General features: G+C 38.2%; 1 protein-coding gene and 1 long non-coding RNA gene across 8 annotated transcripts in view; one reads left to right on the plus strand and one right to left on the minus strand.

Annotated features, from left to right (window-relative positions):
- The window catches only part of RASEF (RAS and EF-hand domain containing), a 209,476-nt gene that overhangs the window by 51,605 nt on the left and 131,858 nt on the right, over positions 1 to 26,013 (plus strand). The window lies entirely within an intron of this gene.
- The window catches only part of LOC140638899 (uncharacterized), a 102,569-nt gene that overhangs the window by 21,576 nt on the left and 54,980 nt on the right, over positions 1 to 26,013 (minus strand). For 2 of the 3 annotated variants that reach the window (XR_012035851.1, XR_012035865.1), the window contains exons 3-4: positions 16,548 to 16,656; positions 15,019 to 15,209 (exon numbers count right to left, since the gene is read on the minus strand). This is a non-coding gene — a long non-coding RNA (uncharacterized lncRNA). Of the gene's footprint in view, positions 1 to 3,439; positions 3,536 to 15,018; positions 15,210 to 16,547; positions 16,657 to 26,013 lie in introns of those variants that run through there. The other variant, XR_012035860.1, reaches the window with a different exon arrangement.

A 26,013-nucleotide genomic window follows, 5' to 3' on the forward strand; every position in this document is an offset into this window, starting at 1 on the left:
TTTTGATGATCTAAGTTCCATACAATTACTGCAGTTGCTGTGGAATTCAAATAACTAATATATGAGCTTTAAGTGAGTCCATTTGAATACTTACCCTTTAATAAACATTGTATTCCACGTGAAAATGGATCCCCCAGCACTCAGTAACACAGTGGGCCCCTGACACACATGGACTCATCAATCCACATCTTTTGAAAGTTAAGTTTATTATGGTTCAGAAATAGAGGAGCTCACTCTTGTGGTTTGTGTCTTCTGGAGAATCACATTCAAGCATTGAGAAATGGATCCCAATTATACAATGATAGCATAGTGATTATTAAGTTAAAGAGAACTTGATTTACTTCAATTCTGTTATTTCATGTAACCATGTAGAGTATGTATTTAAAATTTTGAGCAGCAAAGCTTTGATATGCGGGCTTTTTTGTTCATACACGAAGTGATTTTCTGATTTTAAATAATGTCTTTAAAATGAAAGTACTTTTAAAGGTATTGCATGGGCAGCCTGGGTGGCTCAGTGGTTTAGCGCTGCCTTCAGCCCAGAGCATGGTCCTGGAGACCCAGGATCAAGTCCCTCGTCGGGTTCCCTGCATGGAGCCTGCTTCTCCCTCTGCCTGTGTCTCTGCCTCTCTCTATCTCTCTCTGTGTGTATCTCATGAATGAATAAATAAAAATCTTAAAAATAAAAAGGTATTGGACTAAACCTAAACAACTTCAGAAAATAATAATTATTGGAAACAATTTTGCCCTATAGAGAAAGAGAAGTGTTAAAAATGACCTATCACATCTCTGCAAGGTGGCCGGAGTAATCTTTTTTTAAAACTCAGGACTGATCCTTGCTTAACATCACTGGGTTCCAACCCACATCCTAGGCTACAAGGTCACACACACTGTGACTCCTTGCCACCCCATCTTGGGTCACCCCATGCCCCCACTGTGTAACAGCCAGTCACACCAGCCCTCCTTGCCTTTCCTGTGCCAAGCTCCATCCCTTTCCCCTTTGCCGCGTGGATTCCCATGTCTGTGCAGATGTCCTTTCCTAGGGAAGCTTCTCTACCTCTAGTGTTACCTCTCATATAATCTTCCAGCATTTTGTACTTGAGCACTGATCAGGGGTGCTAGTCACCCTGCACACATGACCTTCCAATTAAGTCCCGCCTCTCCCAGCTGAGAGAACAGGCACCTGTCTGTGTGGTTACATCTCCATGGGTACCTCAGTGCCTGGCACGTGCCTTTATGGCACAAGAGAGAACACCCTGGAATGGGCCTTATCTTGAGGGAGTAGTCAAAGGAGAGCTCCTTAAGATCTTTGGTTTTATTTATTATTATTTTTTTAATCCCAGGGAAGCAGGTCCAGATCACAGACTGTCACATTCTGGAGGATGACTTGCTGGTGGCTGTGACTGGTCACCAGCCCCGCTCTCTCTCTCTCTGCACTGTTGCTGCCATGTTGGCCAGGCCATGACAGACGAAGGGCTGACATGACTTTTCCAGCCCTGTGGGAATGCTCTTCAGGTCTCAGTACTGGCCATGTGCATGACCCTTTTTTGCACAAGAGGGAACTACATGGATCGGGTTCTGATAGGTCTCCCTACCTTTCCCTTACTCCCCATAAAACATAATCTCTTTTGCGTGGGATTGCACAAAAATGTAATCTGTTGAATGGGCACCACATTCACTTGGTGTAAAGAAGTGGAAATAGTGTAAAAGATACCGTGTGAAGTAGCTCACATTTCCATGTTGGATTAGTTGGTGAGGGCTGTCATAACAAAGTACGACAAACAGTGGTTTAATGCACAGACCTTTATCATCTCACAGTTCTGAAGTCTAGAAGTCTGAGATCAAGATGTTATCAGTCTTGGTTCCATCTAAGAGCCAGGAGGGAGAATCTGTCTCATGCCTCTCTCCTAGGTTCTGCTGATTTGCTGGCAATCTTTGATATTCCTTGACTTGTAAAGCACCACCCCACCTCTGCCTTCATCTTCACATGACATCTTCCCCGTGTGCATTTCTCCGTGTCCAAATTCCCCCTTTCTATTAGGACACCTATCATATTGGGTTATGGTCCTCACACTGTACCAGTTCCACCTCCCTTAACTAATTATGTCTGCAATGAACCTACTCCCCCAAAAAAGGTTGCATTCTGAGGCACTGGGGATGGGGCTTCAACATGTCAAGTTTGGGGAATCATACTTCAGCCCATAATACATATATATCCCACATGATATTTTAATGGCTGATTGGATATTCATTCATTCATTCATTCATGTCTGCTTGGACATTCATGTCAGATTGGACAATCATGCTCTACTCATGAGCATAGAATATTTTACATATACAAAGTAATTTTTGCACAGTTTTAATATATGCTGAATTTCTCAGAAATGCAACGACCATGTTTATTGAGGGAAAAAGTGTGCTTTGTTTCGTTTGGAAATTTACCAGAAGTTGCTCATGTCTTTGGAAAATCCTATCACTAAGAGCAATATCACGTATAGCATTGAGATTGCCAAGACAGCACACCAAAAGCACTCTTCATTTACAGAAAAATGTCAGGCTCCTGCAACAGCAAAAATTATCTGGAATGTGCTTTTCATTTTGTTACATAGTTTTCTTCTTTTGAAGTAGAAAGAATGGGATTGCAGAATGTTCTAAGCCAGATTTACAGATATTTCCAATATATTTCCAAAAAAAAAAAGAAAAAAATACACACACATGCATATGATACATACATACTATATGTATAAAGTTAAATATTTGCAGTATCAAGGAGGTTTGGAGCATAATATCTTGTAAAATACTTTTAAGATTTACTATTACCTTTTAAAATTCTTCCTAAGATTGCTAATTGTTGTTGGTTTCATTTCTTTTATTTCCGTCCAACTGCTGGGGCCTCTGTCTTATTCTGCAGTTTTGTCCCCAAGTTTTCAAAAGCCCAACATTTTCGTTGTGTCTTTACTTAAAGGTTTTTTAATGGTGGGGAATATTCTTGAGATTTTGAATAGGACAACTTTAAAACAGTGGGGTATTCAGTGCCTCATTTGGCATATACACCATTCACATATTTGAAAATTTCAGCCTGACAGAAGCATTCAAAAGGAATTTTAAACATTCAGCGAGAGTTTCTAACCTTCATTTGAGTTCACAGATTAACAATTTAGGAGGACAAAAGGTGCCTGCTCTCTGTTGACATTCATGGATCAACTGATGTGCAAATATTGGATTCTTTCCTGTTGCAATAACAGTCAAATAGCAGTAAATCTACTCTCTAGAAAAGCAAAATGATGAAATACTCAAAGGGGCACATGCATGTATATGTGTGTCTGTGTGTTTAGAATTCTTTTTAATCCAGGGAAATAGCACATAGTAAGGGCTCAGTAAAAAAAAAATAATAATAATGAGGAATCACATTACTCGGCCATAAAAACGAATGAAATCTTACCATTTGCAGTGACATAAATGGACCTAGAAGGTATTATGCTAGGTGAAATAAGTCAGAGGAAGACAAAACCCATCTCATTTCACTTATATGTGGAATCTAAAAAACAAAAACAAAACAAATGAATAAAGAACAGATTCTTAAATACAGGGAACTGGTTGCCAAAGGGAAAGTGGGTGGGGGGATGGGTGAAATAGATGAAGGGAATTAAGGGGTACACTCTTCCACTTATAAAATAAATAAGTGATGTCACAGAGATGAGAAATCTAGCACAGGGAATGCAGTCAGTAATACTGCAGTTACGTTACATGGTGACAGATGGTGACTATACTTATGGTGAGCACTGAGTAATGAATGTATAGAATTGTTGAATCACTGTGTCCCACACCTGAAACAAATATAACATTGTATGTCAATTACATTGTTGAAGAATAATAAAAAGAATCATGGACTTTTTTTTTCAGAGTTAAAAGGACCCTTAGGGATTATCTAGGCAGTTCCACCTGCCAGTCATGTTCCCTTTTCCAGATTGACCATTATTGAGGTCCCCACAGATGAATTGCGGGTGATTACTCATAAACTTGGCCTACTTTGAGGGATCTTACAAAAAACAGTTGTCTTGCATTTGTATATGAATGTCTTTGAGGACTTAACTTATGAGCCACCATATGGCTCCCTGAGGAGTGTCATCTTCAAGAACTCTGTTTTTTGCATTTTTAGCACTTTATTTGTCCACTTCACACACATGGATTACTAAATTTTAGGGGAGAGCATTCTTTATAACTACATTATCAATTGAACTCTTTATGAGTACCCATGAAATAAATTTCTCAAAAAGCTTGGACTTAGGGATCTTTGTCATTGTTCTGAGTAGCTTATTTGTGTTTACTTTTGGAAGGCACGGTTATGCTTTCTGCTTTGCCTTAGCTGCTAGGAAATTGAGATTCAAATTTGTGAAACTAAACATCTTCATAGGACATGGGATGTTATGACATATATTTTGTAAACTTACCTAGAGCTGTCTCATTTTATTTTTCTTGCCCTTTTTTTCTGTTAATCCTGTTTTCTCCTTTTCCTATTTTTAATCTGATTGAACTGTGGGTATTTTGAAATTACATGAGATCTTTTTCAATATTATGCTTAACAGTCTTTGGATCTATTATTTACTGCACAACAAAGTATGCTAGGCACTAACAGACCCATATTAGCAGTTGTGATGAGACAGGCTTAAAAGACAGAGAATCCAATTAGCTGCCTTTTTAATATTGAATAAAACTTTGAGAACCTTCCAGGTAGGAAGAATATGAAAAGGATTCAGGTTTCCCTCAAGTTCTGAGATCTTTTTCAGCTAACTGGGAAAATAAATGATCATATTTAACACATAGTAAAAAATACAGTATATCTTAAAAATGTAATATATTGAGTGAAATTAACCCAGAAGTCTCTCTTGTGGTATGATAATCCTGGGTGAGGTTTATCGGCTCAAATCTGACTTGAAAACTATGTCATGTTGTGACTTCACTCCAGAGATGTGGAATGTTTGATTATCTCCTATCATAAGCTTTATAGTCCTTGTTAAAGGTATAGCTAGGGCTCTGTGTCAGCTGGATTTTGAATAAGAATTCAGTCAACGCTCCAGCCAATCATTCTGGTTGTTAGGGATTTTTAGCAAACTGAGGAGGCAACCCCCCAAATTGCTTGGGAAAGTAGCCTCAGAATTGTTTGGAATGATTTAAGTTGTCTTCTTTATGAGTTAACAGATTATAATCCTAGAAATTAAAGCTAGAAATGTTGAGAATAAAATCCATATTATTACCATTTGTACAAAAATCTGTACATATTTGTATTTTAAGTGTTTATAAAATTTAAGGGGATTTGGATTATTAAGGTAAAATTATCCTTGTGATTCTAACTTAAAGTACATAATTGAGTAAATGATTTATACATGTAAACTAGGATTTGCAATCATGCCACTGGGAGCCCTGGTTTTTCTCCCCCTCCGTGCAGGGTACTCTAAGAAAGTAACTGATTAGTGTAACTCAGTTGCTCTTCAGTAAATAAGTTAATGCCTAATTTCTGGGTGCTGCTTCCTTTTGTGTACCAGCTGTCTTGTTTTGTCTGCATGTGCTGTGTGCTTTCTTACCCATGTGTGTTTCTTCATACTGTTCCAGATACTCACCAGCAGTCCTATCTCTGCTTGGAAAAATTCAGCCCAGCCTATAAGGCACAGCAGAAAATCCCTTTGCCTGACAGTCTTCCCCCTCTTCCTCCTCCACAAGCAGGATGTTTTGCAGCCTCTGTGGTGTTCTACCTTCCTTCTCCTGAAAAAAGTACGTGTGGCTGCCAGCTGCGAGATCCTGTATCCATAAAGGCACGGATCATGACTTGGGCACGGTGTCCCTCCATAGCAGTCACTTAATGCATGTTAAATTGAGCTAACCTAATGAGTTAAATTGGCATTAAATATGCTGACTAGCTAGATGGCAGATCATAACTCGGCCAACTCTTTTTTTTTTTATTTATTCGTGAGAGAGGCAAAGACATAGGCAGAGGGAGAAGCAGGCTCCCTGCAGGGAGCCAAAGGCAGATGCCCAACAGCTGAGCCACCCAGGCATCCCACGGCCAACTCTTCTGTGGGTCCTGTAAAATCATAGGGATTTGAAATATAATCTAGTTCTGTTTCAAATTGTGTTCTGTGGAGAATTTAACTTGAAGAGAGACTTCTGTAGCCTCCACATCTAGCCACTGATTCTGGACAACCCTTTGTTTTCAGATGCATAAACTGAAGATTTTTTAAATATAAAAATGTAGATATCTAATTTCTCTTAAAAATGAAAAGATCCAGTAATACGGATTCCTGTCTTCAAAAGTGTCAGTTGGCTGGCACGCTCTCCCGTTTGCCACAGTCCACAGCACCCCGTATAGTTTCCCTGATGCAGAAGCTGAGTGTCAGGATCAGTGCTAACCCTCCAAAAAGGTGACTGGAATACTGTGGTAATACACCTGGGCTTCTCCCCCTATTTATGTTACTCGCCTGTCATTGAAGGCAATTAACTTGAAGCTCCAGATTTTTCTGATTTTTCTTAAAATTTAAATTGAATTTGCCAACATATACTATAACAACCAGTGCTCATCCCTTGAAGCTCCAGATTTGCAGTAGGTGTGCTTCTATGAGGTACTGTGGGAAAAATCTTGTTTACAAATCAAGCTTCATCTGCAATGCATGTAGTCTGCAATTCAGAGAGACCCGCAGTAACTATAAACCAATTCTTTTGTACATCAAGTAAGCACACCTGATTATAATTCTTTTGCCTTGACAAAGAGCTACATCTCAGCTTGGCATATAATTTTGAGAGCTCAACCTGTCCTGTTAGAATTGTATAAAAATTTCTTCTTTTTATTATGGCATTTAACTTTCGCATGGGCGCAGCTTGGGTTTCAGTGGTTCTTTTTCTTCTGCAAGTAATCTGTTTGTCTGGTTTTCTTTTCCCATGTGGATAAGATCATATCACTTACACAGTTTTTATCATGAAAATAAAACTGTTGCCAAGACAAGCTGAAGACTGAGCAATATTAATTTTTGCGAAGTACATGGTGAGCTCATAAGAGCTGTTGACTGAGACATTCTTTTATTCTAGAAAGTCTCCCTTTTTGTAAATAGTCTTTAAAAATGATTTTACTGGGAGCACCTGGGTGTCTCAGTGGTTGAGGATGTGCCTTTGGCTCAGGGTGTGATCCCGGAGTCCTGGGATTGAGTCCCACATCAGGCTTCCCTCAGGGAGCCTGCTTCTCCCTCTGCCTATGTCTCTGCCTCTCTCTCTGTGTCTGTCATGAGTAAATAAATAAAACCTTAAAAAAAAACCCAGTTTTATTGGTAAATAAATGTCATATAAAAGTTACCCATGCTAAGAGTACAGTTCAACGATTTTTGGTTTCAGAACACTTACATGACCCTAGAAAGTTCCTGTGTGCTCACTTGCGGTTAATCTTTGCTCCTACTCCCCAGCCCTAACCAATCCTGAGCAGGGAATGTGCTTGCCTCAGGCAGTAGAGCTACTACCCACCCCACACCCCATTTCATTCAATCACTTCCATCAACAATGCCAATGGGCATGGATGTCACCACTACTCCACAGGGACTGGGCCACCCTCCTTGGAAGCACCGCCTGCCCCCTGCTTGGCAGAGCCCCAAAGCCTACGGAGCTGGAAGAAGCAGGGGGAGTGATTAGGGCTGCCGCATGCAAGAATGTCTCAGACTCCCACTATTCTTCCTTGAAGTTCAGCTATTTTTTAAACATAAATACTTTGCAGATTATTGTTTACAGTTGTCCAGCTGATTTGGATCTTTGTGCTCTCTGATTCTTATTCTCTTTATATCTAATTGTTTTCATCTCTTTTTCCTTCTGGAGCTTTTCTGATTGGTCTTTGATCCCACGGATTCTGTTCCGTAGTTGGCGCCATCACACTAATTCTGTGTTCTGCAGGGCAGCCCTGCTCTGCACTGCCACTGAGCCGTTAGTTAGCTACTGCTGTATTCTTTTCTCTCCATTTCTTATGTGTCCTTGCTGTTTACCTTTTTATATCAGCTTTGTCCCTCAGTGAATTCTTTTTTGATCATTTTTTTCTTAAATTGTTAGTTATTTTCTTCTGTGTTTTTGAAAATAGCAGGGCTTTCTAAAATTTTTATCTGATTCCTCCGTACTACAAAGAACAGTTTTTTCCCACCTGTGTGGAGCAATAATATCCTTCTTTGATCTTCAAAAACTACATGTTATATACTCTTTTTCTGAACTTTGAACAGGGAAGATGGATTCGGATCTGATGTTTGGCCGCTGATAGGACTCATATATTCTATTTGAATTCTCTCACTGTCTACCAGGTATACAGTCAGAATTCTCTTCCAGAATGTAAGCCGGAGGTCAAGCAGTTGCACAAGCCTCTAGCATTCAAGTTTTTAATGTCTAGATGTCATTTATTCTTTTTTTTAGATTTTATTTATTTATTCATGAGAGATACAGAGGCATAGGCAGTAGACATTTATTTTGCTCAATATTACTTTATTGAGGCAGGTCACTTGTTCCACTTACCTGGCTTTCTAACTATGAGTTTATGTATTTACTACTGAAAAACTTGAATCAGTGTGTAGCTCTTGCTTTGCTAGAGGTAGAACATGAGTAAGTTTTGTCTCCAACATAGATTGCTTCCTTTTTATGCTCCCACTTACTCATGACTTGACAACATGGGGTGTGATGCACTATTGCTGGTCTCATGAGCTCATGGCCAAGTTGAATTACAGAGGTATTATAGACTCTAAAGTCAATCCAACAATGACAGACTGAAGAATTTCCAGGGAATAATTCCCTTAGAGAGGAAGAGCTTTACAGTAATTAGGTCTCTAATGTAATGATGAGCTTTTATGGCTGTGTTGCTCTTTTAAGAAACTCATATATGATCTCATTGGCCATCATGTCTCAGCATGACTCATCTACCTTGCAGTTAGGACCAATTCCTCCCAATGATCGAAAAACATCATTAATATTATTGATTTATATTTTGAGTTTCCACTGCTGTTGTAATTTCCCCAACATGTTGGTTGGTATTTTAAAGCAGGAAGAGAAAATTAGCAGCCTGCTAAAAATATCCCAATATTGGTTAAACCAATGAGATATTTTCACATTAAGAGGGAATTTTTCTATGACCCTCAGGATTTTTAGCCCAAATCCATTTATATCCTCTATATTTTCTGCTCTAGCTTATAGATTTTCTGCTCTAGTTTATATACAAAGAAATATCTTGGAGGACTGTGTGCTAGACCAGCGAATCTTTAGTTTTAATATACAGTGCTTCTAAAACTTTAACATGCAAGTCCCCTGGGAATCCTGTTAAAATGTAGATTCTGTATTTCTAACAAGTGCCCTGGTAATGTCAATATTGCCATTCAGAGCACTAAGGTGCTCAACGAACTGGTATGCTCGTGATTTAGAACCCAAATCACTTGTTTTTTTTTTTTTTTTTTTTTTTTAAGATTTTATTTATTTATTCATGAGAGACACAGACAGAGAGAGAGAGGCAGAGACACAGGCAGAGGGAGAAGCAGGCTCCATGCAGGGAGCCCGACGTGGGACTCAATCCCAGGTCTCCAGGATCAGGCCCTGGACTGAAGGCGGCGCTAAACCGCTGAGCCACTCGGGCTGCCCCAAGAACCCAAATCACTTGTATTTTGATTACCATTCAGGAAGACGTGAACAGGGAAAATTCTGCAATGTCACCATTTCCAGACTCACCAAGGGCTGGTGTTCCATGACCTGTGCCCCCAAAATGGAGACTGTCACCGAGCAATTGCTCTGTCAATAATTGTGTGCCGTTTCATGTTCAAATACTAATGGCCTTTTTATCTGGGCAGAGACTGTTGGGGGAAGGAGGTGGCAACCACAGATAAGTCTTATCATTTTTATGACACCATTAATACATTTTTATTAAAAAAAAAAAAGCTTCTAAGAGTTTGAAGTAGGGTTTGTTGTACAGCAGTTGATGTCATAAAAATTCAGATAGTCCTTTGAGAGGCACAGATAGAGCAAGAGGTCACATAGCTCCACAGGGGAATTTTGAAAGGAATGCAATCTTCCTAGTAAAATAGCCCAGAGTGTATTTGGAGCTATGGGGAAAAGAGCCATGTTTAAGCAAGTTGAGTCTGCTTTAGAACTGAGTTCTTGGTGTTCTAATGTGTAAATACAAGAACCGTTCCCCTTGATCTGGAAGATATGTTGTAGAAGAACCTTCAAAATAGATTCCACTGTAGTCCTTTCCCCATTTGGGCATTTTTATGGTGTCAAACTGAAATCAGAGTTAATTTTTCAGGATATGACTGCCTTTTCCCTCCGCTGCCTGCTTGATGTCCCATTATTTTTCAGACTTCTCCAGCATTAATGACTTTCTTATATTACTATTTTCCTTAGAGGACCATCTTCATGATTGGCAGTTTCTGGGTAATGCTGTCACTAAGAACACAAGGCATTTAGCTGTAATGCATAACATGTGAACTTGAGACTTATGTAAGGGACAGATAGCGGTGGCATTTTCAATGATGGTGCTATCTGAAACTAGCCTGCTGGGAGTATTTGGCCAACAGATGCAGGCAGGAAAACAATGTGCCAGGGAAAGCTTTAAGGGCCTTAGATGTTTGGAAAAGCAGACGAACACAAATACCACTGACACAGGTTCTGAAGTTTTGGACAAATTGTAGTTAGTTAATTTCTTATACTGTGTGGTCTTTGCAAAGTCACTAAAAATTAAATTGCATTTATGTCTTAAAGTAGGTCAGCTCCTTCTGAGGATAATATTCAAGTCAGTCTTTTAAGTGTCTTTTATCTTTCTCTCTTAGAAATGTAACAGTGTGTTGCCAGTTTAACCTGCATCCATCTGGCCCTGCCTTTGGCCTCCCTTCCTGCCTCTTAGCATTTTACTGCTCGACATGCATTCTTTTTTAGTCTCTTCATACATAAAAATCCCTTGTGGCTGCTCCACTGTTGCCTACTGAATTTCCAGCCTTCAAACTCTGCCTGGCTCCAAACTGTGCTTAAATAATCTTTTCATGCCTTTCCATATCATTCGAATACAGTGACATGCACTGGCCCCCTGCCCCAGCTGATCTAGCTTCTGACTTCAGTAAGCTTTTCAATATCTATCTGGACCACTCGGTTTTTCTTCTTCCCAGCGTGAGCCTGTCTGTTACTGTCTTGCTGCCTCTAGCTCTTTAATCCTTCTCCACGTTCACCATTGTCCTGTGTTCTGTCTACAGAATGGTGTCCCACTGTTATGGGAAATGTCACTTTAAGACAGACCTCACAGTAACATTTTCCCCTAACTTTTTAATACAAGTATTTCACCACACCTAACTCCCTACTCCAACTCGCTCTGTTTTTATGCTTATCTTCATTATATACTTAATTTTACTTATTCATTTTGCATCCAGGGAGTATGTTCTTTTATCACAGGTACTATTAGGTTTAGTTCATAAACCAACAATTCCCCAGACAGTATTTTGCTACAGTGAAAATGGGAATATCAATGATTACAACAGACTAGAGAGTATAGACATGAGGCGATATGGTAATATACATATGCCAAACCATGTGTGTGTTTAAAAAGGTTAAGGAAGGGTTGTTTAATAGAGGGTATTATAGAAATGTGATAATGTTTCAGTAAAAGTAAGGTGAATCTTTGCTTTATCATGTTTCAAAATCAATTCATATGGAATAAAAACATAAAAATCACATCAATTTATAATAAAAATTGACAAAGACTAGAACCTTTATTCAATATACAGAAGGAGAGCAACTTCATTTTTGAAGAAATAAAATGAATTGTAAAGGGATGATTGATAGCTTCAACATTGTTTAAAATTTCTACACCATTAAAAAATCCCTCAAAGTTGCTGATACATACAATATTTTTTAAAATTCATATTTATAAAGAAGACATCCAAACTTCAAAGGTTAAATAAAGAAGATATGAATGCATTTCACTAGACTGTAAACTCTGTCAGGAAAGGGACTTTTCCTTATATTATACACCTAATACATATGTATTAAATATTGAATGAATAATTGATCAAGGGGGAACAAATAGAACGCCAGGGCTCATCATTCCAGGAATAAACACATGAAATAAATAACTCTGGACAACTAAAATAGGCCAACTGAAATGTTTTTAAAAATTATACCATATAATATAAGCAACGTTATAGTAGAATCAGTACATATTCCTTATAATAGCTTTATAAGTTGGTTACCTTTTGGAAGGAAATATGATAATTTGTAACAAAAGCTAATCATCCACCATGCAGAAATTTACCTTAATGAAGTAGCCAAGGTCAAAAAAGTCATATGTGCATATTAAATAGATATAACTATTTAGAATTTCCATATTTGTATATATTTCTATATTAAAGGTGTTCAGTCTAACTTTGCCATAATTAATGTTAGAGATATGGTTATGCATTTCACTTTGCACAAGGGTATGTATGTTAAGAAACCATGAAAATAATATTAATTCCAAAGATGCATGGTGACTGTTTAAGTAAAAACAGGAGGCATAGTACTATTATAGTATGATTGACTATAAAAAATTCTGTTAGTACATAGAAGTCAATATGCATACATGCAGAAATAAATTTCATGAGGGTGATGAACTCATAGTCTTACTATTATAGTTTTTATATATTTTTAATATTATAGCTTTAATTAAAATATATAAGGTGATTTCTCTACTATTTATTTATGTAACATACATATAATTTACATTCTCAGGGACCTAGTGAAGCTGTTGGTATCTTGGAGAAACTAATAATTACCTATTGACCAATAGACTCTCCACTGAGTATTGACTTACTCACTAATGAGCAAGGTATAGGGCATGCAGTTTCAACTAAGTGCTGAGGGGAAGCTTGGAAGGAATATTCTTGAATCATTGCTTACCTTACCATGTCTGTGAAATCTGAAGCAGGTGATGTTTCCTGCCTATAGAGAACAAGGCTTAGAAGCATTTGGGCTGTGTCTGCACCAATGATAGACGGAATTATTTTGGAGTGAATTGACTGGTAGTTACTCATCAGGACATAATTTGCAACACTGAAAATATTAATTGTACTTATTTTTATGTCTTAGACCTACATTTGGCTTTTAAAGGAATAACTGGTTTATTGAGATAGGATTTACAAACCATAAAATTTCCACTTTCAAAGCATATAATTCAGTGGTTTTTAGTATATTTACTGAGTTGTACAATCATCACTGCTATGTAATTTTAGAATGCTTTCATTACCCCCCAAAGAAATCTTGTACCCATGAGCAATCAATCCTCATTTCTTCTCCTCCAGCCTCTGGCAATACTCATCTCCTTTCTGTGTCTATGAATTTCACTACTTAGGATATTTCCTATAAATGGAATTATAGGTGTCTTTTGTATCTGGCTTTTTTCACTTAGCATGTTTTCAATGTTCATCTACATTACAGCATGCATCATTGCTTCATTCTTGTTTTATGGCTGAATAATTTCATTTTATTGATATATCACTTTTTGTTTTTCCATGGACATTTTGAGTTGTTTCCACTTTTTTTTTTTTTTTTTGCTACTATGAACAATGCTGCTATGAGCATTCATGTACAGGTTTGTGTGAGGACATATATTTATTTTCAATTCTCTTGACTACATACCTCAGAGAGTAATTGCTGGGTCACATGATAACTATATGTTAGACATTTTGAGGACCGGCAAATTGTTTTTCAAAGCAGTTACAGTATTTTACAATCCCACTGCAGGTGGCTTTTACTTTTTTCCTTTCATTTACTTAGTCTTCTATAATGTGCATATGCTATTTTAATAATAAGAAAAAAGTTATTTTAGCAAAAATGAACTATTGGGACTTCATCAAGATAAGAAGCTTTTGCACAGCAAAGGATACAATCAACAAAACTCAAAGACAACCTACAGAATGGGAGAAGATATTTGCAAATGACATATCAGATAAAGGGCTAGTTTCCAGATAAAGAACTTATTAAACTCAACACCAAAGAAACAAACAATCCCATCATGAAATGGGCAAAAGACATGAAGAGAAATCTCACAGAGGAAGACATAGACATGGCCAACATGCATATGAGAAATTGCTCCGCATCACTTGCCATCAGGGAAATACAAATCAAAACCACAATGAGATACCACCTCACACCAGTGAGAATGGGGAAAATTAACAAGGCAGGAAACAACAAATGTTGGAGAGGATGCGGAGAAAAGGGAACCCTCATACACTGTTGGTGGGAATGTGAACTGGTGCAGCCACTCTGGAAAACTGTGTGGAGGTTCCTCAAAGAGTTAAAAATAGACCTGCCCTACGACCCAGCAATTGCACTGTTGGGGATTTACCCCCAAGATTCAGATGCAATGGAACGCCGGGACACCTGCACCCCGATGTTTATAGCAGCAATGGCCACGATAGCCAAACTGTGGAAGGAGCCTCGGTGTCCAACGAAAGATGAATAGATAAAGAAGATGTGGTTTATGTATACAATGGAATATTACTCAGCTATTAGAAATGACAAATACCCACCATTTGTTTCAACGTGGATGGAACTGGAGGGTATTATGCTGAGTGAAGTAAGTCAGTCGGAGAAGGACAAACATTATATGTTCTCATTCATTTGGGGAATATAAATAATAGTGAAAGGGAATATAAGGGAAGGGAGAAGAAATGTGTGGGAAATATCAGAAAGGGAGACAGAACGTAAAGACTGCTAACTCTGGGAAACGAACTAGGGGTGGTAGAAGGGGAGGAGGGCGGGGGGCGGGGGTGAATGGGTGACGGGCACTGGGGGTTATTCTGTATGTTAGTAAATTGAACACCAATAAAAAATAAATTAAAAAAAAAGAAAAAAGTTATTTTAAAAATAATCTTTAATTGCCAATCTGTGGGCCACAGGCATTTGAAATGGGCTTTTAATCCATTTGGGTACATCTTTGTCTTTAAATTTAACAAAGACCTCTCTCTCTCTCTCTCTCTCTCTCTCTCTATATATATATATATATATATATATATATATATCTCGAGATGAAAGAGGCAAGAACTCTTTATTGGAAAAAAGAATCTGCTCCTAATCAGTTTGACCAAAATGATAGATTTCTTCCCACTTGGAGAGGTGCAAACTCTATGTTCTTCACAGGATTTCTCTGTGTAAGTTGTTGAGTTCCTATCTTGTGTGTTCTCTGTTACAGTTACCTGTGAAAGTACAGTAAAGCCACCTTAGCTAATCAGGGGGTGAATAGGAAGGGGTGAAGAGGGATGAGAAAGCCATATGTGATGAAAAAATCCATTTCAGTACATTAGGAATACAGAGTTGAATTTTTATATCTGTATCTATATGTCCATCTCTATATCCACTTCTGTATCTATATCTACTAAAGCTGGCTATCAGAATTTTGACTAGTGAAGAGTCCTGAAGTAATTTGCTTAAATAAATAAAACGATCTGTATGTAAAATAGTGTTTCTGAGTTGCAGGGGGAACCCAAAACAATGTAAGTATTGATTACTTGTCTGCAGTAATTACCATGTGTGATGAATTGGCGGCGTTCAATTTATCTTCCTTGGAAGGCTTGGTAATAGCATGGTACTTTGCCATATTGGAACTCGAGGAAAAGGAAAAATCAGTAATACTGATCCTGCTTTATTGAAAATTTTGACATTTTGTTCATTATGATTTTGTTTGCATTAATTTTGATTTAAAAAACTATTGCACTAAATATTATATATCTTGATAACTGAGATTTGGGGCATCCCTTTAACTTTTACATCCAAAGGGCATGCCTTATTGGCTTCATCTTTGTCCCAGCTATGACTTTGACTCTATTTAGAGTTCCTTACGTAAAAAGGCTTAAAAATGGCGTGGCAATTTACTCACGGAGAAACTGAGTCATGGGTTAGAATATTTGATGTCATACACTGATAGTCATATAGTGACTAATGAGGAATCATATGAGTAACTTTTTCTTTTATCAAATCAGAAAGCGATACTCCCTTGTTATATATTTACTAAGGCTTTATCCCTTTACCTTAATTCCCATTTCATATATTTGACTAGAAAAATGAACTTTTTCTAACTTTTTCAACATTGTCTCTCTCTCATGTATTAACACTTACAAAATGGGCAAAAGTTTCCCAACAATCTCTAGCAGTTTAATCCTCATTCCTGGCCTGTTACAATCTTCTGGACAGGAGAAGCGCTCTGTCTTAAAACAATGTGGGGAACAGATAATAGAAACTAGAATTTCCTGCAATATTCCTTCATCCTTCTCAAATACATTAGGCACAAAATCCCTCTTTTGCTTTCTCTCTTTCTCTAACCAACTTTTTAGAGCTTTTCAGTTTGAAAGTGAGATAGTGAGAAGAGCCAGAAGGTTATGAGAATTTCAGTGCATCAAAATGTTTGTCGAATTCGTTGGAAGAACAGCACATCCTGGAGCTATTATTGGCACAGCAAATAGTGAGTGACATTCAGAGTTTATACTGTTTGCTCTATGATACTGTTGGAATGAGTTTACATCACACACAGGACTTACCAAGAAGTGACTCTTTCTGGAATGGCCAATAACCATTTGTTCTTCGATTTATTATCACAGTGAAGTAAACTCATTATCTGTGGTTCAGATCTCTGGGGAAAAGGGAAACCTACACATGAGAAGAGAGTATCATTTTAGCCCAGTGTTTCCCAAAGCTATCCCTTGAGTAGAGCTATAAAAATGGTTGCTTGGGGGAAATAAATTAGGAAGTTCTGCTCACTAAATGCTAGTTTTGGAGATGCACATGCTTCTTAGCATATGAAGGCTCTGAGAAATTCTGCAGGGAAAATATAAACGTATAGAGTTTTGTTTAACCCAGCTTTGACCACATTTTGTGATGGAACTTTTTCCTATTACTATGAAACAAGTTTTCCCAAAACTTAGACACTTAAAACAATAAATATTTTGTTATCACTTAGTTTCTGTGGATCAGGAATTTGGGAAGGAGTCACACCTGGATGGTTCTGATTTGGGGTCTTTCATGCAGTGTAGTCAGGTGGTGGCTGGTGCTAAATAGCAGGTGGCAGGGCATCTTTCTCTCTTTACGTCCCCTTGGAGTATCTCCTTGGGGGCTAGATTGGGCTTCCTCACAGCATGGCTGCGTCAAGATAGTAGGACTGTTTCATGGTAGCTCAGAGTTTCAATCCACAGGTGAAAGCTACAGTGATTTATAACCTTGGACATCATACAGCATTACTTCCACTGCTTTCTGTTACATGTAAGTAACAGGGTTACTTACAAGACCACAAAAGCAGGGAAATTCAATTCTATATCTTGATAAGAAAGTGGCAGAGTTCCATAAGAGCATGTAGACAAGGAGGAGATATTGTTGCTACCATCTTTGGAGAATATATTCTACCACATAACCCTCTTTCCTCCATGGAATCTCTTCAATGTTGGTTCCACGAAGCACACTCTGTGAATGTTGCTTTAGGCAATTATCACTAGAGCTGTTTCTAAGTAAAAAGGCAGGCTAGTCAAAAAAGATGTCTTCATAGATTCTGGAGATGTCCAGATATGCAGTGCACAAAATGATTATTTGGCATGATGATATTTAAAGGTACCATTATTTAAAATCCTATAGTTCAGGCTGTACACACTTAGATGTTTAATTTCTATGGTTCAGAGAGGGTTAATGCTATAACCTTCCATATCAATGCCAATAATTGAATCAGAGTGTGTGGAATCTCTTGGCATTCATGTATCTATACTGGAGCTGGTCCAGAAGCAATCCAGAATGGTCCTTGAAAATCTTCTCCAAGTGATATGAGCCCTTAGAAAACTGAATGGCATTCTGGCAGGAAAGCTAAGCCTGGCCTAAGGAGGATCCACATATTTAAAAAATAAGGAACAATCTTCCACTTCATAACTCACTCTTACGTGAATTGTTGGCTTAAATAAGAAGAGGGTGCCTCTTCTCTTTGAAATAAATACTCCAGAGTAATAACAAAATATTTGAATTTAAAGCACTAGCTGTTAAATTTTAATTGACTTTAAATCAACATACTTAAAATTCATCCCCACACTAGTGATGAATTTTTATTGATTTTATCACAGAGCTGTCTTGCCTGCAAAGGCAATATTTGAAAGTCATCCAACAAGAGTTAAGAGTATATAGTCTGTGACATAGAACATTACTAGATTTTGTCTCTTTGTTTTTGTTTGAAGATAACCAACCTGTATGGGAATAAAATCCATCTATTTGAACTATTTTCTCTGAAGAGCCATAATTGTGCAACATACTCTTTGCTGAAAGAGTGACTGACAAATACTAGAGAATGGACTTAAAAGAACAAAATAATATGGAACAAAAACATTATATTGAGGCTGTCATTATTTTTAAAGAGTTTCAGAATTGCTGAGATGCTTCATAATGAAAACATGGTCTTTATATAAATTACAGAGTAGAAGTGGAAGTGTCAGTAATAATTCTGTTAGTTTTTATGAAAAATCCTCTGTGGGAGTAGGCACTCCATCCCTTGAGTTTCAGATCATATGTAGGAGCAAATATGAACACATCCAGGGAATATTGTGAGAGATACTTTCCATCACAAGCAGGGTGGATTCTTGTTGGAATGCACAAAAAATAAGGAAATCATATCTAAATTTTTTATGAGTCATGGCTATGGCAGATTCTGGGGTGTGCATTTTGGTAGACTTGCCAGGATTCTCACATCCTTGCTGCTGGTATCTGGTTTCAGGGCTTTTATAGACAAAGGATGGCCTGTAAAAGCCGTGATACCCCTGGATCAGGACACCTTGTAACCCCCATCTGTGGCGCCTGGGAAATGAAGCTAACTTTCTCATTCCAAGCTCTCGTTTTGTTTTTGCTCCTGCATTTTGTTTCTTCATTGTTACTGCCAACACACACACTACACTTTCATTCAGATTGTGGGCATGATTCCAGTCTGAATTGTAGTCTCTCAATCTCTTTCTTTCTCTTGGTCTTCTTTTCTTTTCCCTGTGTCCTCCCTGCCCCCCTGCCACTTTTCCTTTCCCAGTCTATCCTTAACAAAAGGATAGGTAAAGTCTCAGCTTAGGCTTAGCCCTTGGGGAAAATCCAAAGGGCTCATTAACTTGGAAAAAAGATTACATATCTATTTCACTTCTACCTTGCAGAAATTTTGTATCTCCTTCTACTATGACTACTGGCAACTAATCATCTAGTAGAGGTAATACCTGTGACTTGATCACCAGCAGACAACACACTTATTTTCATTTTACATTAAAGTTGCTGCAGAATCTCAAAATGTAGTTTATGTCTCTGTCACTACTTCAAAATTATTATAGTAGTTAATGGGCCAGGGGCTAGATCATATTATATACTGTATTAATAAGAAGAAAAATTGTACTATATCACAAATTTTAAAAATTTTGATAACTTTTTCAATATAATTGGCTTCCTTTGCAATCGTATATATTGTATTTTATTCATTTACAACCATTATTCTGACACACATTCATAGGCTTCACCAGTCTGTCAATGGAGTCCAGGGCACAAAGACAGCTAAAACCATTCTGTAAACAAATAGGTAGGTCTGGAAATCCATGTCTGTTTCTTCGGTGTCCCAGGATAGCCGTTGTTACCATTTTTTTTTTAAAGCATGATGTATTAAAAACTAATTTTGGTTATCTTTAAATTAGAATAATATTGCACATGATTCTTTTGGTGTTAATGGTGAATAAGAAATGTCTGGCAATGTTGGTTATTCGAATTCTAGGAAGCTAAGGCTGCCATCCAGGGCAATAGGCAGCCACTGGGAGTTCTCTCAGAGAAAGTGTGAAGCCGCAGATGTCATGCACAGACGTTAGCCTTTAGTGCTAACTAAAGCAGGAATGGGAGGGAGGGGACACCTGGGTGGCTCAGTGGTTGAGTGTCTGCCTTTGGCTCATGTTGTGACCCCGGGATCCTGTAATTGAGGTTCATATGGGGCTCCCTGCAGGGAGCCTGCTTCTCTCTCTGCCTATGTCTCTGCCTCTCTGTGTGTCTCTCATGAATAAATAAATAAAATATTTTTTTAAAAAAGGAATAAAAGGGAGATACCAGAGCTGCATCTGAGGAATGGGAAGGTTCTTCAAGGTCATTATGATTTCAAATCATTCAATTTTAACTTGGCCTCTCAAAACTTTTAGGTTCTACTAGTAGAAAATTTCTCTTGTGTGAGATGATAAACTTCCAACCTAGAAGGATTGATTTCTCTGTTCTTTTTTTATTTTTTATAACATCAAATGGAAGTAGTTCCTGCTATGCATGTGAGAGGGCAATAAAAGCAGGCGCAGATAGAGGTATCAGTTAAACCCTTACAGAGAATAATGTCCCAAACTGCCTAGATTCTAAGGATTTAATGAGTCCAATTCAGTTTAGAATAAAGAAATACAATGATCTATCCAGTGGATATTTGCTGGCTATTCATTTTAAATGAATAACCTTTTTAATAAAAAGAGCACGGATAAAAAAAATTAAATAAAAGCAGCATTTATAGCCAAATACCTGTTTTAGAATTCTTATTTTTCACAAATTGGTTTGCCCAAGGTGAGCAAGCCAGCACTCTCACCTCTGTGAGTCTGTGGTGCTAACACTGGTCTAAAGTGCTCTTCGCTCTAGATGTTAAATTAAGCTCTGGTGTGAAATGAATGCCAGACCATATGCAGGCTTTGACTGGATTGTCCCCCTTATTTTCTCTTTCTTTTATATATTTTTATTGGAGTTCGATTTGCCAACATATAGCATAACACCCAGTGCTCATCCTGTCAAGTGCCCCCCTCAGTGCCCGTCACCCAGTCACCCCATCCCCCCTTCCCACCTCCCTTCTCACCACCCCTTGTTCGTTTCCCAGAGTTAGGAGTCTCTCATGTTCTGTCACCCTCACTGATATTTTCACTCATTTTCTCTCCTTTCCCCTTTATTCCCTTTCACTATATTTTATATTCCCCAAATGAATGAAAGCATATAATGTTTGTCCTTCTCCAATTAACTTATTTCAATCAGCATAACACCCTCCAGTTCCATCCACGTTGAAGCAAATGGTGGGTATTTGTTGTTTCTAATGGCTGAGTAATATTCCATTGTATACATAAACCACATCTTCTTTATTCATCTTTCGATGGACACCGAGGCTCCTTCCACAGTTTGGCTATCGTGGACATTGCTGCTATAAACATTAGGGTTCAGGTGTCCCGGCGTTTCACTGCATCTGTATCTTTGGGGTAAATTCCCAGCAGTGCAATTGCTTGGTCGTAGGGTAGCTCTATTTTTAACTGTTTGAGGAACCTCCACACAGTTTTCCAGAGTGGCTGCACCAGTTCACATTCCCACCAACAAGAAAGAGGGTTCCCTTTTCTCTGCATCCTCTCCAACATTTGTTGTTTCCTGTCTTGTTAATTTTCCCCATTCTCACTGGTATCTCACTGTGGTTTTGATTTATATTTCCCTGATGGCAAGGAATGCGGAACATTTTCTCATGTGCTTGTTGGCCATGTCTATGTCTTCCTCTGTGAGATTTCTGTTCATGTCTTTTGCCCATTTCATGATTGGATTGTTTATTTCTTTGCTGTTGAGTTTAATAAGTTCTTTATAGATCTTGGATATTAGCCCTTTAGCTGATATGTCATTTGCAAATATCTTCTCCCATTCTGTAGGTTGTCTCTTAGTTTTGTTGACTGTTTCTTTTGCTGTGCAGAAGCTTTTTATCTTGATGAAGTCCCAATAATTCATTTTTGCTTTAGTTTTCCTTGCCTTCATAGATGTATCTTGCAAGAAGTTGCTGTGGCTAAGTTCAAAAAGGGTGTTGCCTGTGTTCTCCTCCAGGATTTGGATGGATTCTTGTCTCACATTTAGATATTTCATCCATTTTGAGTTTATCTTTGGGTCTGGTGTAACAGGATTAGTTTCATTCTTCTGCACGTGGCTGTCCAAGTTTCCCAGCACCATTTATTGAAGACACTGTCCTTTTGCCAGTGGATCATCTTTCCTGCTTTGTTGAATATTAGTTGCCCATAGAGTTGAGCGCCCATTTCTGGATTCTCTATTCTGTTCCATTGATCTAGGTGTCTGTTTTTGGGCCAGTACCACATTGTCTTGATGATCACAGCTTTGTAGTACAACCTGAAATGTGGCATTGTGATGCCCCCGGCTCTGGTTTTCTTTTTCAGTATTACCCTGGCTATTCTGGGTCTTTTCTGGTTCCACACAAATCTTAAGATTATTTGTTCCAACTCTCTGAAGAAAGGCCATCGTATTTTGATAGGGATTGCATTGAACATGTAAATTGCACCTGGGTAGCACAGACATTTTCACAATATTAATTCTTCTAATCCATGAGCATGGAATGTTTTTCCATCTCTTTGTGTCTTCCTCAATTTCTTTCAGAAGTGTTCTGTAGTTTTTAGGGTATAGATCCTTTACCTTTTTGGTTAGGTTTATTCCTAGGTATCTTACGCTTTTGGGTGCAGTTGTAAATGGGATTGACTCCTTAATTTCTCTTTCTTCAGTCTCATTGTTAGTGTATAGAAATGCCACTGACTTCTGGGCATTGATTTTGTATCCTGCCACACTGCCGAATTGCTGTATGAGTTCTAGCAATCTTGGGGTGGAGTCTTTTGGGTTTTCTATGTACAGTATCATGTCATCTGCGAAGAGGGAGAGTTTGACTTCTTTTTCGCCAATTTGAATGCCTTTTATTTCTTTTTGTTGCCTGATTGCTGAAGCTAGGACTTCCAGTACTATGTTGAATAGCAGTGGTGAGAGTGGACATCCCTGTCGTGTTCCTGATCTTAGGGGAAAGGCTCCCAGTGTTTCCCCATTGAGAATGGTATTTGCTGTGGGCTTTTTGCAGATGGCTTTTAAGATGCTGAGGAATGTTTCCTCTATCCCTACACTCTGAAGAGTTTTGATCAGGAATGGGTGCTGTATTTAGTCAAGTGCTTTTTCTGCATCTATTGAGAGGATCATATGGTTCTTGTTTTTTCTCATGTTGATGTGATCTGTCACATTGATTGCTTTATGAGTGTTGAACCAGCCTTGCATCCCAGGGATAAATCCCACTTGGTCATGGTGAATAATCTTCTGAATATGCTGTTGGATCCTATTGGCTAGTATCTTGTTGAGAATTTTTACATCCATGTTCATCAGGGATATTGCTCTATAATTCTCTTTTTTTGGTGGGGTCTTTGTCTGGTTTTGGAATTAAGGTGATGCTGGCCTCCTAAAACGAGTTTGGAAGTACTCCGTCCCTTCCTATCCTTCAGAACAGCTTTAGTGGAATAGGTATTCTTTCTTCTTTTATTAAACGTTTGATAGAATTCCCCTGGGAGGACATCTGGCCTTGGACTTTTGTATCTTGGGAGATTTTTGATGACTGCTTCAATTTCCTCCCTGGTTATCAGCCTGTTCAGGTTTTCTATTTCTTCCTCTTCCAGTTTTGGTAGTTTGTGGTTTTCCAGAAATGCGCCCATTTCTTCTAGAGTGCCTAATTTATTGGCGTATAGCTGCTCATAATAAGTTTTTAAAATCGTTTGTATTTCCTTGGGTTTGGTTGTGATCTCTCCTTTTTCATTCGTAATTTTATTAATTTGAGTCTTTTCACTTTTGTTTTTAATAAGGCTGGCTAATGGTTTATCTATCTTATTAATTCTTTCAAAGAACCAACTCCTGGTTTTGTTGATCTGTTCTACAGTTCTTCTGGTCTCTATTTCATTGAGTTCTGCTCAAATCTTTATTAACTCTCTTCTGCTACTTGGTGTAGGTTTTATTTGCTGTTCTTTCTCCAGTTCCTTTAGGTGCAAGGTTAGCTTGTGTATTTGAGTTTTTTCCAATTTTTTGAGGGATGCTTTTTTGTGATGTATTTCCCTCTTAGGGCTGCTTTTGCTATATCCCAAAGATTTTGAATGGTTTTATCTTCATTCTCATCAGTTTCCATGCATCTTTTTAATTCTTCTCTAATTTCCTGGTTGACCCTTTCATCTTTTAGCAGGATGCTCTTTAACCTCCACGTGTTTGTTTCTTCCAAATTTTTTCTTGTGATTGAGTTCTAGTTTCAAAGCATTGTGGTCTGAAAATATGCAGGGTACAATCCCAGTCTTTTGGTATCAGTTGAGACCTGATTTGTGACCCAGTATGTGGTGTACTCTGGAGAAAGTTCCATGTGCACTTGAGAAGAATGTGTATTCAGTTGCATTTGGATGTAAAGTTCTGTAAATATCTTGAAATCCATCTGGTCCAGTGTATCATTTAAAGCTCTTGTTTCTTTGGAGATGCTTTGCTTAGAAGATCTGTCATTTGCAGAAAGTGCCATGTTGTAGACTCCCAGTATTAATGTATTATTATCTAAGTATGTCTTTACTTTGGTTATTAATTGATACACTTGGCAGCTCCCACATTAGGGGCATAAATATTCATGTTTCTTTTTTTTTTTAATATTCATGATTCTTAGGTCCTCTTATTGGATAGACCCTTTAAGTATGATATAGTGTCCCTCTTCATCTCTTACTACAGTCTTTGGGATAAACTTTAATTTATCTGATATGAGGATTGCTACCCCTGCTTTCTTTTGAGAACCATTTGAATGGTAAATGGTTCTCCAACCTTTCATTTTCAGACTATAGGTGTCTGTAGGTCTAAAATGAGTCTCTAGTAGATAGCAAGTAGATGGGTCTTGCTTTTTTATCCAGTCTGAAACCCCTCACCTTTTGATGGGATCATGAAGCCCATTCACGTTCAGAGTTACTATTGAAAGATATGAATTTAGTGTCATCATAATACCTATTCAGTCCCTGTTTTTGTGGATTGTTTTTTTGGTCGTCCTCTTTCTTTTACAGAGTCCTCCTTAATATTTCTTGCAGAGCTGGTTTGGTGGTCACATATTCTTTAAGTTTCTGCCTATCCTGGAAGCTCTTTATTTCTCTTTCTATTCTGAATGAGAGCCTTGCTGGATAAAGTATTTTTGGCTGCAGGTTCTTCTCATTTAGGACCCTGACTATATCCTGCCAGCCCTTTCTGGCCTGCCAGGTCTCTGTGGAGAGGTCTACTGTTAATCTAATATTTCTCCCCATATAGGTTAGGGATCTCTTGTCTCTTGCTGCTTTAAGGATTTTCTCTTTATCTTTGGAATTTGCAAGCTTCACTATTAAATGTTGAGGTGTTGAACGGTTTTTATTAATTTTAGGGGCGGACCTCTCTATCACCTGGATCTGAATTCCTGTTTCCCTCCCCAAATTAGGGAAGTTCTCAGCTATGATTTGTTCAAATATGCTTTCTGGTCCTCTGTCCCTCTCAGCGCCCTCTGGAACCCCAATTAAACATAGATTTTTCCTTCTGAGGCTGTCATTTATTTCCCTTAATCTTTCCTCATGGTCTTTTAATTGTTTTTCTCTTTTTTCTTCAGCTTCCTTCCTTGCCATCAACTTGTCTTCTATGTTCTTTCTTCTACCTCATTACCCTTGTCGTTAGGACCTCCAGTTTGGATTGCATCTCATTTAATTGATTTTTAATTTCAGCCTGATTAGATCAAAATCTGCAGTCATGAAGTCTCTTGAATCCTTTATGTTTTTTTCCAGAGCCACCAGTAGCTTTATAATTGTGTTTCTGAATTGGTTTTCTGACATCGAATTGTAATCCAAATTCTGTAACTCTGTGGCAGAGAGCACTGTTTCTGATTCTTTCTTTTCTTTTGTGGTGAGTTCTTCTTTCCAGTCATTTTGCTCAGTGCAGAGTGCCTAAAAATGACTTGTAGTGGAAAAAGGAAGAAAAAAAGTAAAGGAGGGGTACCCTCTGGTTCTATATACTGTAAATTCCTTGACTTCTCCCTTGAGGAAGGAGGGGGAACTCAGCCAAGAACTTCCTCTTCCCTTGTCCTTCCAGCTGGTCTTCTGGGGGAAAGGCCTGCTGTGCTGATTCTCAGATGTGTGCACCTGGGGAAGCTGGCCCACCCCGCCCCTGCCGGGTACAGAGCTCAGTGGGAACTGTTTA

The sequence above is a fragment of the Canis lupus genome, chromosome 1 (genome assembly GCF_048164855.1).
Source record: "Canis lupus baileyi chromosome 1, mCanLup2.hap1, whole genome shotgun sequence".
In the NCBI taxonomy this organism is placed as follows: Eukaryota; Metazoa; Chordata; class Mammalia; order Carnivora; family Canidae; genus Canis; species Canis lupus.